This window comes from Lepisosteus platostomus, chromosome 8 (genome assembly GCF_059453375.1).
Source record: "Lepisosteus platostomus isolate fLepPlt1 chromosome 8, fLepPlt1.hap1, whole genome shotgun sequence".
In the NCBI taxonomy this organism is placed as follows: domain Eukaryota; kingdom Metazoa; phylum Chordata; class Actinopteri; order Semionotiformes; family Lepisosteidae; genus Lepisosteus; species Lepisosteus platostomus.
Genome location: NC_142618.1, coordinates 14,892,151 through 14,904,306, shown reverse-complemented (window position 1 = coordinate 14,904,306; position 12,156 = coordinate 14,892,151). Strand labels below are relative to the sequence as shown.

Sequence of the window (12,156 nt, the reverse complement as noted above, 5' to 3'; positions counted from 1 at the left end):
CACAAGCAGCCCGTGTGTCTGCTTCCTGGTCTGCAAAGGCTCTCCTGGAAAATCTCTCTTGCGCTTCTGCTGAACTGCTGCTTCATCTACGCAGGGGCCCCCGCCTTCTTAATCAAGGAGTCCAATGGCAGCATTTGTCGCAAGTGCTCGTCAGTTCCCATACAGTCGGGGAGGAGCCCGGGACTTGATGAGGACAACGACAGCCTGCTTGGCATTGTTTTCCTCGGCACCTATCAATTAACACAGCAGGGTGTGACGTCCCCGGGGCGTGGGGTGTGAGTGAGGGACAGGAAGCAAGCAAGAGACAGAGGAAGTCAAGAGCCACCACACCCTGTTGCTTGCCAGTAATCACACAACTATGGCCCTCAGCTGATACCCCTTTACAAGTGGGAGACCCTGCTCCGAGTCCAGCCCGAGTGCAAAAGGCCCCAGCGAGATTTGAACTCGCGACCCCTGGTTTACAAGACCAGTGCTCTAACCCCTGAGCTATGGAGCCACAAGGCTCCAGGTCCTGACTCACGCGCAGACAAACGTACCGAGTCAAGCAGCTGGCAACATGAGGGAGACACGGTGCCCGGCTCAGCTACACAGCGGAGAAAGCAGAGAAAGGACGCCACGGCGAAGCTGAAGTCTTGCACAGGCCCATGGAAGACACCGAAGATCACCGAAAGAATCGACAGTCGGCCTGGCTCTTGTGTGGTTCCATGGTGTAATGGTTAGCACTCTGGACTCTGAATCCAGCGATCCGAGTTCAAATCTCGGTGGAACCTTTTGTGGGTGGAATTGGTGTCTGGAATGCCAAACGGGAATTACCGCTGAAACAAACGGGGTGGGGAAAAAAAAGGCCACGCTTCCCTGACCGGGAATCGAACCCGGGCCGCGGCGGTGAGAGCGCCGAATCCTAACCACTAGACCACCAGGGACACGGAGGAAAGCCCTCTCCCGTCTGTGGCGTGCCCGCAGCGCGACCGACGTCGGCTCTGAAAGCGGGGCCAAGCTCGGCAATCTTGAATTGAGACAGAGACTCGTCCACCAGCGATTCTTAAAACTGCAGTAACCCGTTGAAGACACGACCCCGCCTGCCGTCGTCACTTAGATCTAACCCGCAAAAGAATCACTGCTACAACGGCTTCCGCGACACAATGGTCAGCCACCTGGGGGAGGAACCGTGGTATGAATGACTGGAAGGACACAACAGGGAAACCCACCAGGTTCAGTGTCATACAGACTAGTGTCGCTTGACAGACAAAACTTGCAGTACAAGATTTCTAAAGATTCTTCACAATCACTGGAGTTACAGCCATCACACATCGGTGGGTTAACACTCACACACACAAAGAAAACCAGATCGCCCAGCACAAAGAAGAAAACAAGACTTACACCAAGTTGAGAGCACTTTGCCGCTGGGGGAACGGAATAACGACTATCTTCGATATTGACGCCAGGCTTTCCCTACACAAGGCCAGAACCAGACCGCGATAAGATGGCTCCGGGATGCCCGCGCTGCTCAGGTCGAGCCCGTTATGCCAAAGCAGCCTGTGGCGGGCAATGAAAACACAAGCAGCCCGTGTGTCTGCTTCCTGGTCTGCAAAGGCTCTCCAGGAAAATCTCTCTTGCGCTTCTGCTGAACTGCTGCTTCATCTACGCAGGGGCCCCCGCCTTCTTAATCAAGGAGTCCAATGGCAGCATTTGTCGCAAGTGCTCGTCAGTTCCCACACAGTCGGGGAGGAGCCCGGGACTTGATGAGGACAACGACAGCCTGCTTGGCATTGTTTTCCTCGGCACCTATCAATTAACACAGCAGGGTGTGACGTCCCCGGGGCGTGGGGTGTGAGTGAGGGACAGGAAGCAAGCAAGAGACAGAGGAAGTCAAGAGCCACCACACCCTGTTGCTTGCCAGTAATCACACAACTATGGCCCTCAGCTGATACCCCTTTACAAGTGGGAGACCCTGCTCCGAGTCCAGCCCGAGTGCAAAAGGCCCCAGCGAGATTTGAACTCACGACCCCTGGTTTACAAGACCAGTGCTCTAACCCCTGAGCTATGGAGCCACAAGGCTCCAGGTCCTGACTCACGCGCAGACAAACGTACCGAGTCAAGCAGCTGGCAACATGAGGGAGACACGGTGCCCGGCTCAGCTACACAGCGGAGAAAGCAGAGAAAGGACGCCACGGCGAAGCTGAAGTCTTGCACAGGCCCATGGAAGACACCGAAGATCACCGAAAGAATCGACAGTCGGCCTGGCTCTTGTGTGGTTCCATGGTGTAATTGGTAGCACTCTGGACTCTGAATCCAGCGATCCGAGTTCAAATCTCGGTGGAACCTTTTGTGGGTGGAATTGGTGTCTGGAATGCCAAACGGGAATTACCGCTGAAACAAACGGGGTGGGGAAAAAAAAGGCCACGCTTCCCTGACCGGGAATCGAACCCGGGCCGCGGCGGTGAGAGCGCCGAATCCTAACCACTAGACCACCAGGGACACGGAGGAAAGCCCTCTCCCGTCTGTGGCGTGCCCGCAGCGCGACCGACGTCGGCTCTGAAAGCGGGGCCAAGCTCGGCAATCTTGAATTGAGACAGAGACTCGTCCACCAGCGATTCTTAAAACTGCAGTAACCCGTTAAAGACACGACCCCGCCTGCCGTCGTCACTTAGATCTAACCCGCAAAAGAATCACTGCTACAACGGCTTCCGCGACACAATGGTCAGCCACCTGGGGGAGGAACCGTGGCATGAATGACTGGAAGGACACAACAGGGAAACCCACCAGGTTCAGTGTCATACAGACTAGTGTCGCTTGACAGACAAAACTTGCAGTACAAGATTTCTAAAGATTCTTCACAATCACTGGAGTTACAGCCATCACACATCGGTGGGTTAACACTCACACACACAAAGAAAACCAGATCGCCCAGCACAAAGAAGAAAACAAGACTTACACCAAGTTGAGAGCACTTTGCTGCTGGGGGAACGGAATAACGACTATCTTCGATATTGACGCCAGGCTTTCCCTACACAAGGCCAGAACCAGACCGCGATAAGATGGCTCCGGGATGCCCGCGCTGCTCAGGTCGAGCCCGTTATGCCAAAGCAGCCTGTGGCGGGCAATGAAAACACAAGCAGCCCGTGTGTCTGCTTCCTGGTCTGCAAAGGCTCTCCTGGAAAATCTCTCTTGCGCTTCTGCTGAACTGCTGCTTCATCTACGCAGGGGCCCCCGCCTTCTTAATCAAGGAGTCCAATGGCAGCATTTGTCGCAAGTGCTCGTCAGTTCCCACACAGTCGGGGAGGAGCCCGGGACTTGATGAGGACAACGACAGCCTGCTTGGCATTGTTTTCCTCGGCACCTATCAATTAACACAGCAGGGTGTGACGTCCCCGGGGCGTGGGGTGTGAGTGAGGGACAGGAAGCAAGCAAGAGACAGAGGAAGTCAAGAGCCACCACACCCTGTTGCTTGCCAGTAATCACACAACTATGGCCCTCAGCTGATACCCCTTTACAAGTGGGAGACCCTGCTCCGAGTCCAGCCCGAGTGCAAAAGGCCCCAGCGAGATTTGAACTCGCGACCCCTGGTTTACAAGACCAGTGCTCTAACCCCTGAGCTATGGAGCCACAAGGCTCCAGGTCCTGACTCACGCGCAGACAAACGTACCGAGTCAAGCAGCTGGCAACATGAGGGAGACACGGTGCCCGGCTCAGCTACACAGCGGAGAAAGCAGAGAAAGGACGCCACGGCGAAGCTGAAGTCTTGCACAGGCCCATGGAAGACACCGAAGATCACCGAGGGAATCGACAGTCGGCCTGGCTCTTGTGTGGTTCCATGGTGTAATGGTTAGCACTCTGGACTCTGAATCCAGCGATCCGAGTTCAAATCTCGGTGGAACCTTTTGTGGGTGGAATTGGTGTCTGGAATGCCAAACGGGAATTACCGCTGAAACAAACGGGGTGGGGAAAAAAAAAGGCCACGCTTCCCTGACCGGGAATCGAACCCGGGCGGCGGCGGTGAGAGCGCCGATTCCTAACCACTAGACCACCAGGGACACGGAGGAAAGCCCTCTCCCGTCTGTGGCGTGCCCGCAGCGCGACCGACGTCGGCTCTGAAAGCGGGGCCAAGCTCGGCAATCTTGAATTGAGACAGAGACTCGTCCACCAGCGATTCTTAAAACTGCAGTAACCCGTTGAAGACACGACCCCGCCTGCCGTCGTCACTTAGATCTAACCCGCAAAAGAATCACTGCTACAACGGCTTCCGCGACACAATGGTCAGCCACCTGGGGGAGGAACCGTGGTATGAATGACTGGAAGGACACAACAGGGAAACCCACCAGGTTCAGTGTCATACAGACTAGTGTCGCTTGACAGACAAAACTTGCAGTACAAGATTTCTAAAGATTCTTCACAATCACTGGAGTTACAGCCATCACACATCGGTGGGTTAACACTCACACACACAAAGAAAACCAGATCGCCCAGCACAATGAAGAAAACAAGACTTACACCAAGTTGAGAGCACTTTGCCGCTGGGGGAACGGAATAACGACTATCTTCGATATTGACGCCAGGCTTTCCCTACACAAGGCCAGAACCAGACCGCGATAAGATGGCTCCGGGATGCCCGCGCTGCTCAGGTCGAGCCCGTTATGCCAAAGCAGCCTGTGGCGGGCAATGAAAACACAAGCAGCCCGTGTGTCTGCTTCCTGGTCTGCAAAGGCTCTCCAGGAAAATCTCTCTTGCGCTTCTGCTGAACTGCTGCTTCATCTACGCAGGGGCCCCCGCCTTCTTAATCAAGGAGTCCAATGGCAGCATTTGTCGCAAGTGCTCGTCAGTTCCCACACAGTCGGGGAGGAGCCCGGGACTTGATGAGGACAACGACAGCCTGCTTGGCATTGTTTTCCTCGGCACCTATCAATTAACACAGCAGGGTGTGACGTCCCCGGGGCGTGGGGTGTGAGTGAGGGACAGGAAGCAAGCAAGAGACAGAGGAAGTCAAGAGCCACCACACCCTGTTGCTTGCCAGTAATCACACAACTATGGCCCTCAGCTGATACCCCTTTACAAGTGGGAGACCCTGCTCCGAGTCCAGCCCGAGTGCAAAAGGCCCCAGCGAGATTTGAACTCGCGACCCCTGGTTTACAAGACCAGTGCTCTAACCCCTGAGCTATGGAGCCACAAGGCTCCAGGTCCTGACTCACGCGCAGACAAACGTACCGAGTCAAGCAGCTGGCAACATGAGGGAGACACGGTGCCCGGCTCAGCTACACAGCGGAGAAAGCAGAGAAAGGACGCCACGGCGAAGCTGAAGTCTTGCACAGGCCCATGGAAGACACCGAAGATCACCGAGGGAATCGACAGTCGGCCTGGCTCTTGTGTGGTTCCATGGTGTAATGGTTAGCACTCTGGACTCTGAATCCAGCGATCCGAGTTCAAATCTCGGTGGAACCTTTTGTGGGTGGAATTGGTGTCTGGAATGCCAAATGGGAATTACCGCTGAAACAAACGGGGTGGGGAAAAAAAAGGCCACGCTTCCCTGACCGGGAATAGAACCCGGGCCGCGGCGGTGAGAGCGCCGATTCCTAACCACTAGACCACCAGGGACACGGAGGAAAGCCCTCTCCCGTCTGTGGCGTGCCCGCAGCGCGACCGACGTCGGCTCTGAAAGCGGGGCCAAGCTCGGCAATCTTGAATTGAGACAGAGACTCGTCCACCAGCGATTCTTAAAACTGCAGTAACCCGTTGAAGACACGACCCCGCCTGCCGTCGTCACTTAGATCTAACCCGCAAAAGAATCACTGCTACAACGGCTTCCGCGACACAATGGTCAGCCACCTGGGGGAGGAACCGTGGTATGAATGACTGGAAGGACACAACAGGGAAACCCACCAGGTTCAGTGTCATACAGACTAGTGTCGCTTGACAGACAAAACTTGCAGTACAAGATTTCTAAAGATTCTTCACAATCACTGGAGTTACAGCCATCACACATCGGTGGGTTAACACTCACACACACAAAGAAAACCAGATCGCCCAGCACAAAGAAGAAAACAAGACTTACACCAAGTTGAGAGCACTTTGCCGCTGGGGGAACGGAATAACGACTATCTTCGATATTGACGCCAGGCTTTCCCTACACAAGGCCAGAACCAGACCGCGATAAGATGGCTCCGGGATGCCCGCGCTGCTCAGGTCGAGCCCGTTATGCCAAAGCAGCCTGTGGCGGGCAATGAAAACACAAGCAGCCCGTGTGTCTGCTTCCTGGTCTGCAAAGGCTCTCCAGGAAAATCTCTCTTGCGCTTCTGCTGAACTGCTGCTTCATCTACGCAGGGGCCCCCGCCTTCTTAATCAAGGAGTCCAATGGCAGCATTTGTCGCAAGTGCTCGTCAGTTCCCACACAGTCGGGGAGGAGCCCGGGACTTGATGAGGACAACGACAGCCTGCTTGGCATTGTTTTCCTCGGCACCTATCAATTAACACAGCAGGGTGTGACGTCCCCGGGGCGTGGGGTGTGAGTGAGGGACAGGAAGCAAGCAAGAGACAGAGGAAGTCAAGAGCCACCACACCCTGTTGCTTGCCAGTAATCACACAACTATGGCCCTCAGCTGATACCCCTTTACAAGTGGGAGACCCTGCTCCGAGTCCAGCCCGAGTGCAAAAGGCCCCAGCGAGATTTGAACTCGCGACCCCTGGTTTACAAGACCAGTGCTCTAACCCCTGAGCTATGGAGCCACAAGGCTCCAGGTCCTGACTCACGCGCAGACAAACGTACCGAGTCAAGCAGCTGGCAACATGAGGGAGACACGGTGCCCGGCTCAGCTACACAGCGGAGAAAGCAGAGAAAGGACGCCACGGCGAAGCTGAAGTCTTGCACAGGCCCATGGAAGACACCGAAGATCACCGAGGGAATCGACAGTCGGCCTGGCTCTTGTGTGGTTCCATGGTGTAATGGTTAGCACTCTGGACTCTGAATCCAGCGATCCGAGTTCAAATCTCGGTGGAACCTTTTGTGGGTGGAATTGGTGTCTGGAATGCCAAATGGGAATTACCGCTGAAACAAACGGGGTGGGGAAAAAAAAGGCCACGCTTCCCTGACCGGGAATAGAACCCGGGCCGCGGCGGTGAGAGCGCCGATTCCTAACCACTAGACCACCAGGGACACGGAGGAAAGCCCTCTCCCGTCTGTGGCGTGCCCGCAGCGCGACCGACGTCGGCTCTGAAAGCGGGGCCAAGCTCGGCAATCTTGAATTGAGACAGAGACTCGTCCACCAGCGATTCTTAAAACTGCAGTAACCCGTTGAAGACACGACCCCGCCTGCCGTCGTCACTTAGATCTAACCCGCAAAAGAATCACTGCTACAACGGCTTCCGCGACACAATGGTCAGCCACCTGGGGGAGGAACCGTGGTATGAATGACTGGAAGGACACAACAGGGAAACCCACCAGGTTCAGTGTCATACAGACTAGTGTCGCTTGACAGACAAAACTTGCAGTACAAGATTTCTAAAGATTCTTCACAATCACTGGAGTTACAGCCATCACACATCGGTGGGTTAACACTCACACACACAAAGAAAACCAGATCGCCCAGCACAAAGAAGAAAACAAGACTTACACCAAGTTGAGAGCACTTTGCCGCTGGGGGAACGGAATAACGACTATCTTCGATATTGACGCCAGGCTTTCCCTACACAAGGCCAGAACCAGACCGCGATAAGATGGCTCCGGGATGCCCGCGCTGCTCAGGTCGAGCCCGTTATGCCAAAGCAGCCTGTGGCGGGCAATGAAAACACAAGCAGCCCGTGTGTCTGCTTCCTGGTCTGCAAAGGCTCTCCAGGAAAATCTCTCTTGCGCTTCTGCTGAACTGCTGCTTCATCTACGCAGGGGCCCCCGCCTTCTTAATCAAGGAGTCCAATGGCAGCATTTGTCGCAAGTGCTCGTCAGTTCCCACACAGTCGGGGAGGAGCCCGGGACTTGATGAGGACAACGACAGCCTGCTTGGCATTGTTTTCCTCGGCACCTATCAATTAACACAGCAGGGTGTGACGTCCCCGGGGCGTGGGGTGTGAGTGAGGGACAGGAAGCAAGCAAGAGACAGAGGAAGTCAAGAGCCACCACACCCTGTTGCTTGCCAGTAATCACACAACTATGGCCCTCAGCTGATACCCCTTTACAAGTGGGAGACCCTGCTCCGAGTCCAGCCCGAGTGCAAAAGGCCCCAGCGAGATTTGAACTCGCGACCCCTGGTTTACAAGACCAGTGCTCTAACCCCTGAGCTATGGAGCCACAAGGCTCCAGGTCCTGACTCACGCGCAGACAAACGTACCGAGTCAAGCAGCTGGCAACATGAGGGAGACACGGTGCCCGGCTCAGCTACACAGCGGAGAAAGCAGAGAAAGGACGCCACGGCGAAGCTGAAGTCTTGCACAGGCCCATGGAAGACACCGAAGATCACCGAGGGAATCGACAGTCGGCCTGGCTCTTGTGTGGTTCCATGGTGTAATGGTTAGCACTCTGGACTCTGAATCCAGCGATCCGAGTTCAAATCTCGGTGGAACCTTTTGTGGGTGGAATTGGTGTCTGGAATGCCAAATGGGAATTACCGCTGAAACAAACGGGGTGGGGAAAAAAAAGGCCACGCTTCCCTGACCGGGAATCGAACCCGGGCCGCGGCGGTGAGAGCGCCGATTCCTAACCACTAGACCACCAGGGACACGGAGGAAAGCCCTCTCCCGTCTGTGGCGTGCCCGCAGCGCGACCGACGTCGGCTCTGAAAGCGGGGCCAAGCTCGGCAATCTTGAATTGAGACAGAGACTCGTCCACCAGCGATTCTTAAAACTGCAGTAACCCGTTGAAGACACGACCCCGCCTGCCGTCGTCACTTAGATCTAACCCGCAAAAGAATCACTGCTACAACGGCTTCCGCGACACAATGGTCAGCCACCTGGGGGAGGAACCGTGGTATGAATGACTGGAAGGACACAACAGGGAAACCCACCAGGTTCAGTGTCATACAGACTAGTGTCGCTTGACAGACAAAACTTGCAGTACAAGATTTCTAAAGATTCTTCACAATCACTGGAGTTACAGCCATCACACATCGGTGGGTTAACACTCACACACACAAAGAAAACCAGATCGCCCAGCACAAAGAAGAAAACAAGACTTACACCAAGTTGAGAGCACTTTGCCGCTGGGGGAACGGAATAACGACTATCTTCGATATTGACGCCAGGCTTTCCCTACACAAGGCCAGAACCAGACCGCGATAAGATGGCTCCGGGATGCCCGCGCTGCTCAGGTCGAGCCCGTTATGCCAAAGCAGCCTGTGGCGGGCAATGAAAACACAAGCAGCCCGTGTGTCTGCTTCCTGGTCTGCAAAGGCTCTCCAGGAAAATCTCTCTTGCGCTTCTGCTGAACTGCTGCTTCATCTACGCAGGGGCCCCCGCCTTCTTAATCAAGGAGTCCAATGGCAGCATTTGTCGCAAGTGCTCGTCAGTTCCCACACAGTCGGGGAGGAGCCCGGGACTTGATGAGGACAACGACAGCCTGCTTGGCATTGTTTTCCTCGGCACCTATCAATTATCACAGCAGGGTGTGACGTCCCCGGGGCGTGGGGTGTGAGTGAGGGACAGGAAGCAAGCAAGAGACAGAGGAAGTCAAGAGCCACCACACCCTGTTGCTTGCCAGTAATCACACAACTATGGCCCTCAGCTGATACCCCTTTACAAGTGGGAGACCCTGCTCCGAGTCCAGCCCGAGTGCAAAAGGCCCCAGCGAGATTTGAACTCGCGACCCCTGGTTTACAAGACCAGTGCTCTAACCCCTGAGCTATGGAGCCACAAGGCTCCAGGTCCTGACTCACGCGCAGACAAACGTACCGAGTCAAGCAGCTGGCAACATGAGGGAGACACGGTGCCCGGCTCAGCTACACAGCGGAGAAAGCAGAGAAAGGACGCCACGGCGAAGCTGAAGTCTTGCACAGGCCCATGGAAGACACCGAAGATCACCGAGGGAATCGACAGTCGGCCTGGCTCTTGTGTGGTTCCATGGTGTAATGGTTAGCACTCTGGACTCTGAATCCAGCGATCCGAGTTCAAATCTCGGTGGAACCTTTTGTGGGTGGAATTGGTGTCTGGAATGCCAAACGGGAATTACCGCTGAAACAAACGGGGTGGGGAAAAAAAAAAGGCCACGCTTCCCTGACCGGGAATCGAACACGGGCCGCGGCGGTGAGAGCGCCGAATCCTAACCACTAGACCACCAGGGACACGGAGGAAAGCCCTCTCCCGTCTGTGGCGTGCCCGCAGCGCGACCGACGTCGGCTCTGAAAGCGGGGCCAAGCTCGGCAATCTTGAATTGAGACAGAGACTCGTCCACCAGCGATTCTTAAAACTGCAGTAACCCGTTGAAGACACGACCCCGCCTGCTGTCGTCACTTAGATCTAACCCGCAAAAGAATCACTGCTACAACGGCTTCCGCGACACAATGGTCAGCCACCTGGGGGAGGAACCGTGGTATGAATGACTGGAAGGACACAACAGGGAAACCCACCAGGTTCAGTGTCATACAGACTAGTGTCGCTTGACAGACAAAACTTGCAGTACAAGATTTCTAAAGATTCTTCACAATCACTGGAGTTACAGCCATCACACATCGGTGGGTTAACACTCACACACACAAAGAAAACCAGATCGCCCAGCACAAAGAAGAAAACAAGACTTACACCAAGTTGAGAGCACTTTGCCGCTGGGGGAACGGAATAACGACTATCTTCGATATTGACGCCAGGCTTTCCCTACACAAGGCCAGAACCAGACCGCGATAAGATGGCTCCGGGATGCCCGCGCTGCTCAGGTCGAGCCCGTTATGCCAAAGCAGCCTGTGGCGGGCAATGAAAACACAAGCAGCCCGTGTGTCTGCTTCCTGGTCTGCAAAGGCTCTCCAGGAAAATCTCTCTTGCGCTTCTGCTGAACTGCTGCTTCATCTACGCAGGGGCCCCCGCCTTCTTAATCAAGGAGTCCAATGGCAGCATTTGTCGCAAGTGCTCGTCAGTTCCCACACAGTCGGGGAGGAGCCCGGGACTTGATGAGGACAACGACAGCCTGCTTGGCATTGTTTTCCTCGGCACCTATCAATTAACACAGCAGGGTGTGACGTCCCCGGGGCGTGGGGTGTGAGTGAGGGACAGGAAGCAAGCAAGAGACAGAGGAAGTCAAGAGCCACCACACCCTGTTGCTTGCCAGTAATCACACAACTATGGCCCTCAGCTGATACCCCTTTACAAGAGGGAGACCCTGCTCCGAGTCCAGCCCGAGTGCAAAAGGCCCCAGCGAGATTTGAACTCGCGACCCCTGGTTTACAAGACCAGTGCTCTAACCCCTGAGCTATGGAGCCACAAGGCTCCAGGTCCTGACTCACACGCAGACAAACGTACCGAGTCAAGCAGCTGGCAACATGAGGGAGACACGGTGCCCGGCTCAGCTACACAGCGGAGAAAGCAGAGAAAGGACGCCACGGCGAAGCTGAAGTCTTGCACAGGCCCATGGAAGACACCGAAGATCACCGAGGGAATCGACAGTCGGCCTGGCTCTTGTGTGGTTCCATGGTGTAATGGTTAGCACTCTGGACTCTGAATCCAGCGATCCGAGTTCAAATCTCGGTGGAACCTTTTGTGGGTGGAATTGGTGTCTGGAATGCCAAACGGGAATTACCGCTGAAACAAACGGGGTGGGGAAAAAAAAGGCCACGCTTCCCTGACCGGGAATCGAACCCGGGCCGCGGCGGTGAGAGCGCCGAATCCTAACCACTAGACCACCAGGGACACGGAGGAAAGCCCTCTCCCGTCTGTGGCGTGCCCGCAGCGCGACCGACGTCGGCTCTGAAAGCGGGGCCAAGCTCGGCAATCTTGAATTGAGACAGAGACTCGTCCACCAGCGATTCTTAAAACTGCAGTAACCCGTTGAAGACACGACCCCGCCTGCCGTCGTCACTTAGATCTAACCCGCAAAAGAATCACTGCTACAACGGCTTCCGCGACACAATGGTCAGCCACCTGGGGGAGGAACCGTGGTATGAATGACTGGAAGGACGCAACAGGGAAACCCACCAGGTTCAGTGTCATACAGACTAGTGTCGCTTGACAGACAAAACTTGCAGTACAAGATTT

General features: G+C 55.2%; 24 non-coding genes across 24 annotated transcripts; 8 read left to right on the top strand and 16 right to left on the bottom strand.

Annotated features, from left to right (window-relative positions):
* Positions 1 to 423: 423 nt before the first annotated feature.
* Positions 424 to 496, bottom strand: trnat-ugu (transfer RNA threonine (anticodon UGU)). Its single transcript has one exon. It is a non-coding gene; the product is annotated as a tRNA-Thr (tRNA).
* A 202-nt stretch (positions 497 to 698) lies between these two features.
* trnaq-cug (transfer RNA glutamine (anticodon CUG)) lies at positions 699 to 770 on the top strand. The gene has a single exon. It is a non-coding gene; the product is annotated as a tRNA-Gln (tRNA).
* Positions 771 to 851: 81 nt separating this feature from the next.
* trnae-cuc (transfer RNA glutamic acid (anticodon CUC)) lies at positions 852 to 923 on the bottom strand. Its single transcript has one exon. It is a non-coding gene; the product is annotated as a tRNA-Glu (tRNA).
* Positions 924 to 1,978: 1,055 nt separating this feature from the next.
* trnat-ugu (transfer RNA threonine (anticodon UGU)) lies at positions 1,979 to 2,051 on the bottom strand. Its single transcript has one exon. It is a non-coding gene; the product is annotated as a tRNA-Thr (tRNA).
* A 202-nt stretch (positions 2,052 to 2,253) lies between these two features.
* Positions 2,254 to 2,325, top strand: trnaq-cug (transfer RNA glutamine (anticodon CUG)). The gene has a single exon. It is a non-coding gene; the product is annotated as a tRNA-Gln (tRNA).
* Positions 2,326 to 2,406: 81 nt separating this feature from the next.
* On the bottom strand, positions 2,407 to 2,478 carry trnae-cuc (transfer RNA glutamic acid (anticodon CUC)). The gene has a single exon. It is a non-coding gene; the product is annotated as a tRNA-Glu (tRNA).
* A 1,055-nt stretch (positions 2,479 to 3,533) lies between these two features.
* On the bottom strand, positions 3,534 to 3,606 carry trnat-ugu (transfer RNA threonine (anticodon UGU)). The gene has a single exon. It is a non-coding gene; the product is annotated as a tRNA-Thr (tRNA).
* Positions 3,607 to 3,808: 202 nt separating this feature from the next.
* trnaq-cug (transfer RNA glutamine (anticodon CUG)) lies at positions 3,809 to 3,880 on the top strand. Its single transcript has one exon. It is a non-coding gene; the product is annotated as a tRNA-Gln (tRNA).
* An 82-nt stretch (positions 3,881 to 3,962) lies between these two features.
* On the bottom strand, positions 3,963 to 4,034 carry trnae-cuc (transfer RNA glutamic acid (anticodon CUC)). Its single transcript has one exon. It is a non-coding gene; the product is annotated as a tRNA-Glu (tRNA).
* A 1,055-nt stretch (positions 4,035 to 5,089) lies between these two features.
* On the bottom strand, positions 5,090 to 5,162 carry trnat-ugu (transfer RNA threonine (anticodon UGU)). Its single transcript has one exon. It is a non-coding gene; the product is annotated as a tRNA-Thr (tRNA).
* A 202-nt stretch (positions 5,163 to 5,364) lies between these two features.
* trnaq-cug (transfer RNA glutamine (anticodon CUG)) lies at positions 5,365 to 5,436 on the top strand. The gene has a single exon. It is a non-coding gene; the product is annotated as a tRNA-Gln (tRNA).
* An 81-nt stretch (positions 5,437 to 5,517) lies between these two features.
* trnae-cuc (transfer RNA glutamic acid (anticodon CUC)) lies at positions 5,518 to 5,589 on the bottom strand. The gene has a single exon. It is a non-coding gene; the product is annotated as a tRNA-Glu (tRNA).
* Positions 5,590 to 6,644: 1,055 nt separating this feature from the next.
* Positions 6,645 to 6,717, bottom strand: trnat-ugu (transfer RNA threonine (anticodon UGU)). Its single transcript has one exon. It is a non-coding gene; the product is annotated as a tRNA-Thr (tRNA).
* Positions 6,718 to 6,919: 202 nt separating this feature from the next.
* On the top strand, positions 6,920 to 6,991 carry trnaq-cug (transfer RNA glutamine (anticodon CUG)). The gene has a single exon. It is a non-coding gene; the product is annotated as a tRNA-Gln (tRNA).
* An 81-nt stretch (positions 6,992 to 7,072) lies between these two features.
* Positions 7,073 to 7,144, bottom strand: trnae-cuc (transfer RNA glutamic acid (anticodon CUC)). The gene has a single exon. It is a non-coding gene; the product is annotated as a tRNA-Glu (tRNA).
* A 1,055-nt stretch (positions 7,145 to 8,199) lies between these two features.
* Positions 8,200 to 8,272, bottom strand: trnat-ugu (transfer RNA threonine (anticodon UGU)). The gene has a single exon. It is a non-coding gene; the product is annotated as a tRNA-Thr (tRNA).
* A 202-nt stretch (positions 8,273 to 8,474) lies between these two features.
* trnaq-cug (transfer RNA glutamine (anticodon CUG)) lies at positions 8,475 to 8,546 on the top strand. The gene has a single exon. It is a non-coding gene; the product is annotated as a tRNA-Gln (tRNA).
* An 81-nt stretch (positions 8,547 to 8,627) lies between these two features.
* Positions 8,628 to 8,699, bottom strand: trnae-cuc (transfer RNA glutamic acid (anticodon CUC)). Its single transcript has one exon. It is a non-coding gene; the product is annotated as a tRNA-Glu (tRNA).
* A 1,055-nt stretch (positions 8,700 to 9,754) lies between these two features.
* trnat-ugu (transfer RNA threonine (anticodon UGU)) lies at positions 9,755 to 9,827 on the bottom strand. The gene has a single exon. It is a non-coding gene; the product is annotated as a tRNA-Thr (tRNA).
* A 202-nt stretch (positions 9,828 to 10,029) lies between these two features.
* On the top strand, positions 10,030 to 10,101 carry trnaq-cug (transfer RNA glutamine (anticodon CUG)). Its single transcript has one exon. It is a non-coding gene; the product is annotated as a tRNA-Gln (tRNA).
* Positions 10,102 to 10,184: 83 nt separating this feature from the next.
* On the bottom strand, positions 10,185 to 10,256 carry trnae-cuc (transfer RNA glutamic acid (anticodon CUC)). The gene has a single exon. It is a non-coding gene; the product is annotated as a tRNA-Glu (tRNA).
* A 1,055-nt stretch (positions 10,257 to 11,311) lies between these two features.
* Positions 11,312 to 11,384, bottom strand: trnat-ugu (transfer RNA threonine (anticodon UGU)). The gene has a single exon. It is a non-coding gene; the product is annotated as a tRNA-Thr (tRNA).
* Positions 11,385 to 11,586: 202 nt separating this feature from the next.
* On the top strand, positions 11,587 to 11,658 carry trnaq-cug (transfer RNA glutamine (anticodon CUG)). Its single transcript has one exon. It is a non-coding gene; the product is annotated as a tRNA-Gln (tRNA).
* Positions 11,659 to 11,739: 81 nt separating this feature from the next.
* On the bottom strand, positions 11,740 to 11,811 carry trnae-cuc (transfer RNA glutamic acid (anticodon CUC)). Its single transcript has one exon. It is a non-coding gene; the product is annotated as a tRNA-Glu (tRNA).
* Between the last annotated feature and the right edge of the window lie 345 nt (positions 11,812 to 12,156).